The following is a 5,671-nucleotide window of genomic DNA, read 5'->3' as shown; positions in this document are numbered from 1 at the left end:
TATAATGCGCATGCGCCGAGATCGTAGGTTTTAACATATAAAAATTCACCCTCATATCGCGCGTAAAGAAGTATAACTTCAAAAACTCCTGTTGTAATTGGTATAATTTCATTAAAAACACTAGTCAAAAAATAAACAAAAAAAACTTGCAACTGATGTTATGATGGCTGTACTGGTGAGTTCAAAGCGTACTGAATGCGAATTCAGACACCAAAATTTTCCACCACGTATATATTTTGAGTTAACAGTAATCTCCCACCATTGTTTCATATCACAATTTTCCCATAATACTATTTGGAGTGTCTCTTTGGACTGTGACTCAACACGCGATGGAAAGAGCAATGCTTGGCATATCACTTAAGGACAGGAAAACAAATACATGGATAAGACAGAAAACCAAAGTCACCGATGTGGTACAAAAATCAGTAAAATTGAAATGGGAATACGCTGGACATGTAGCTAGGAGCGATCTTAACAAATGGCACAGAACTATTCTAACCTGGAGACCATACGAACACAAAAGACCCAGAGGTAGGCCTCCTATTAGATTAACAGATGGTCTGAAACGAACTGCCGGGAAAAATTGGCTACAAGTAGCGTACAACAAAAAACAATGGAAAGGAAGACTTGAAGAGGCTTATGTTCAGATGTGGACGTGAATGGCTAGACGAAGAAGCAGAAGAAGACTATTTGGATTAACACAAACACACATTTTATCCTGCATAGTAAAAAACGAGGATAGCTCCTGGTTAAATATTGTAAGTTGTACTGCCTAATAGTAAATTTCATTATTGTAATCTAGAAATCTAGAACCTAAGAGTTAAGCATGTTCTTTGGACAAAGTCAAGTTCTCGAATTAACTCATGTAATTCGGCTTGTTGGATGAAATAAGGTGCTTTTTCGTTGCTTTCGGGAAGATAAAAGAATCATTCCTTTCAGATACATCATCGGGCTCACTTTTATCATCATTACATTTCCAAATCTACCTTCCAATTTGACGGGGATCCTGGAACTGGTAAATCTTCTCCATAAACAATCGGTTTTATTGCTGAGGTAATATCTGGATATTAAATTTTATGCTTGATCTTCCTTAAAAACCCAAATACTTCTTTTGTCATGCAGAAGTAACAGTCGTTAAAGTGGTTTAAAACTATATAGGTTTAAATGGGTAGGTTTACTTAAGGAGTACCTTCGGTTTATTCTTTATTTAAATGTTAATGTGTTATTCGTAGACATTAGATATCCCAGTGTTGCCAAGTTATGCATAATTTTTAGGAAAAACGTTAATTTGATGTCACGCTTTGATATAATATTACAAATGACTGTTTAACAAAAAATTAGTAAAATTCTGATAACTCAAAAACCGTAACTAATTTTTTTGAAAAAATCATAACTCAAAAATCTTAGGTGTTAGGAACTTTTTACCATCATAATCGTATTCAGAGGGCAAAAGTTGGATTGTTGGACCCAAAATATTAGTTAAATTTTAAAAAATTAAAAAATTTGCCGACTAAAAGCAGATGAAAACGGATAATTTTCCGGGAAGATAAAGTTCCTACTCGAAAAGGAAGATTACATGTCTTGGTCTGTAAAAGCGAGTTAACTGAGTATTAATGCCGGAAATAATTTGAGGGTCAATAACAATGATATTCAGAAAATGATTTTCCATTAATATAAGTAATCAATTGGATTTTTCTCAAATATGTATTATTATTGATCTGAATTTACTTCTTGCCATGAGATTAAGATGTCTTTTATTAATTACATTAATTAATTAATTATTTTAAATGCTACTCATAAACCAAAAAAAAAAAACTTAATAAAACTTTTTCAATAAAACACATTCTCAGGGCTAATTGATTGTATGTATTACCTTAATTTTGAAGCTTCAAGTATTCGCGTTGCTTGCTTTATCCAGGACAAACAGGGAAAATAAATATACTCATAACTCATATAAATTTTCTAACTACCATTTATTTAGATACTATACCGTATCTCGCGCTCCTCTGATTCTGCAAAGTATGCTTCTCCTTTCAAACTTTCACAACAGCACTCGTTCGAATTCTCTCCACAAATTTAAATCTCCATATAAAAACTCGATGTAAAAACAATATCAAGCTTTAGAATCAAAAGATTTTTTCCCTCGACTAGGTGTCTCGTGCAAAGTTTATATAATACTGCTATTCGTTTCTTACAGAAACTGGAGACTTTTTTGGACACAAGGAGTTTGGACTTCTCGACTTGATCTCGTTGTCGCCTCACACGATTCTGCTTCCACGTTCACCAAATTAACACTTTGCGCCAATACACTACTTTCAAAATGGACTGATTGCTTTCGATGGTAATTACACAATGATTCCCTTTTCTCCCATCGATTTTAAATTCACCACTCCATTCTCCTTCCATCGCTCTCATAGCCAATCACGCGCATTCACCAGACATCATATCCCTGCTTTATTTTCTTAAGAAAAAATAGTATTGTATACAAAATTTCTTTCTTCTTAATTTCAAGGAGATATTAAAATTATTTTTATTTACAATCTAAAAAAAACTATATCTTAAACTAAACAAATTTGTTTATTATCATTTCTTTCTAAGAAAGCATATAGAAAGCATTGTCTATTGTTAAATCAACCTCGGTATACATTAACTTTCTAAACACCGTTTTAGTCCGTTCTTTTGAATTTATAAAATGTTCGTAGAAACTCTACCACTAAAATTTTACTCTTCTGCGAAACACTTCTTACTGCTAAATTATTTTATTTACAAAATTTGACCATATGGTCAGGGGCATGAAAATCTACGGTCTCGTGGTCTTTGACATGAAATTATTTTTTAAATTATTTAACAGTGTTTCTTTCTTTTTTATTGAGAAGAATATAATCTTAAAATGTCCAAGGACAAAAGCTTTTATTAACAGTTTCTTTTTGTTTCAGGTTTGTGCCCTTTTATTAACTGAAATACAGTGATACAGTAAGTAAAATTTTGTGTCTTACCTATTAAAAGACCAAATATTACAATGCAATAATAAAAATGGCGTATGTAATTAGTTTATTAGTTTAATATCCTCTTTAGAACACACAGAAAACTAGTAACTTCATAATACATTTCGTATATACTTCTTCCTTACGTACCATGTCCATTACTGAACATTGGTTAAGATATTTTCTATCATAATTATTTTCAACGCAGCTCTGAAGGGGGACGATGAAGACTGACCACACTTTCTGACGGGCAAAATACTTCAATGTTTGTATTTTGATGGTTTTCACTACTTTGGGTTGTTTTTTTTTAAATGTAATAACTCTTCAACTTTAACATCAACCCAGCTTATGTGTTGCAGCCTTTGATACACCTACATTTCGAAAGCTTGAATTTATTTAATAGCTACTTGGTGAGCGTCCAGCTTTCAACTCCATACAATAACGCCGAGAAGACGTATCATATGACGAGTATTATTTTCAAATTATTGTTCATATTCCGTTCAAATAAGACTTGTCATCAAGACAAATATCCAGCTTGTCATTTTTATTTGAACTATTTTTTGGAAGCGGCACAAATAGAGATTTAATTAGCTGTAACAGTTATGACTTAATTGAGAGGAGGTATGGTTTGAAATCAACATTCCAAGCACATTTTTGTAATCTTTTTTTAAACTAAGGTAGAATTATTCTATTTTTAAATTAAATACATAAACAATAAACATATTCAGTCCAATTAAAAAAAAATTAAAGGCAAAATATTGAAACATAAGCCAACGGTGGCAAATTTTTACAGACATCTAAAAAAACCGATTTTGCGGTGGACATCAGAAGTCGTCATTGGATTATATGAAACAAAAAATTTAAAAATATTTTATTAACTAATGAGTTTGTCGAGGTAACGCGGTCAAGTTTTTTTAGTTTTAACGATTTTTGGGTTTTTGGTATCACTTCCGAAATTAAAATAACGAAATTTTATGTAATAAAAGAATGACAATCAACATAATATTTATTATTGTTATTAACAAGAAATAAGCAATAAGAACAAGTCAAGGTACAGGCCCAAACAATTGAAATATACGACAGTATAATAAAAGCACTTGATGAGAAAAAAACCGAATATCATACATATCGTAAGAAGCAAGATAAACCCTTTAGAGTAGTGATTCGCCATCTTCATCCTACAGTGAATATACAAGAAATCAAAAAAGAAATAGAGAGCCAAGGACATATAGTTCTACAAATAACGAATATACTACAAAGAATCACAAAAAAACCCCTACCACTATTTTTTGTGGACTTAAAAATGCAAGATAATAATAAAGAAATTTATAAGATGGAATATTTACTCAACGCAAAAATTGATGTCGAAGCCCCAAGGCTAAAAAGAGAATTAGTACAATGTACCAGATGTCAAAGATATGGTCACACAAAAAATTTCTGCTATCATCAATACAGGTGTGTAAAATGTGCTCTAAATCACAAAACAGCTGATTGCCCTAACAAAATTAGATCTGATCTAGTAAAGTGTGTACTTTGCGGTAATAACCACCCAGCGAATTACAGAGGATGCAGTGTACATAAACAACTGCAAGAAGCAAGATTTCCAACCTTAAGAAAGAAAGAGTCACCGAATCAACTACAAAACCAACAGCTACCAGTGGCTACAAACAAATATAAGTACAACACAAAGACCTACATATGCTCAAATGGTAAATACCAACCAACAAGATATTACAATGGTCACTCAGGCAAATGACATGCAGGAGTTAAAGAATATGATGAAAGGGCTTATGGAACAAATGAGCACCATGCTAAACTTATTAACAACACTTGTCTCAAAAATGAACTAATGGCTAATACACTAAAATTTGCCATATGGAATGCTAATGGCTTGACACAACACAAACATGAGTTGTATGCATTTATAGCTAATCACCAATTAGACATAATACTGATTTCAGAAACACACTTCACGAAAAAAAGTTTCATAAAATTTCACAACTATAAAATATATCACACAACACATCCAGATGGAACTGCACATGGTGGGACAGCAATCATTATAAGAAACAACATCAAACATTACCAGACAACTCACTATCAAAAAGCACATATTCAGGCCACAAATGTAGTTGTAGAAGACTGGACAGGACCTATAACTTTTTCAGCTATATATTGTCCACCAAAACATTCAATTAAACAACCAGAATTTAAAACCTTTTTTGATACACTTGGACTTAGGTTTATTTGTGGCGGAGACTACAATTCAAAACATCTAATGTGGGGATCTAGACTTATTAATACCAAAGGCCGTGAACTACAAAAAGAAATACTAATAGATAATCTGAACATAGTAACCACAAGGGGGCCAACATACTGGCCTACAGACCCTGCGAAAATTCCAGATCTCCTCGATTTTGTTATAGTGAGAGGAATAAATGAAAAATACTTTAAACCAAAGTCTTGTTACGATTTATCCTCTGACCATTCACCTGTTATCATAACTGTAAGCAAAAACATAACAAAAATAGAAAGGAGCTGTATATTACACAACAACAAAACAAATTGGAGTTATTTTAGATATCAAGTAAATAATCAAATCAATTTAGACATCCCACTAAAGACCGATAAACAAATCGAACAAGCAGTAGAACATTTTAACACAGTTTTACAGGAAGCAGCATGGA

The sequence above is a fragment of the Diabrotica virgifera genome, chromosome 9 (assembly GCF_917563875.1).
Source record: "Diabrotica virgifera virgifera chromosome 9, PGI_DIABVI_V3a".
Lineage (NCBI taxonomy): Eukaryota > Metazoa > Arthropoda > Insecta > Coleoptera > Chrysomelidae > Diabrotica > Diabrotica virgifera.
Note: the sequence above shows the minus strand (reverse complement) of the source record.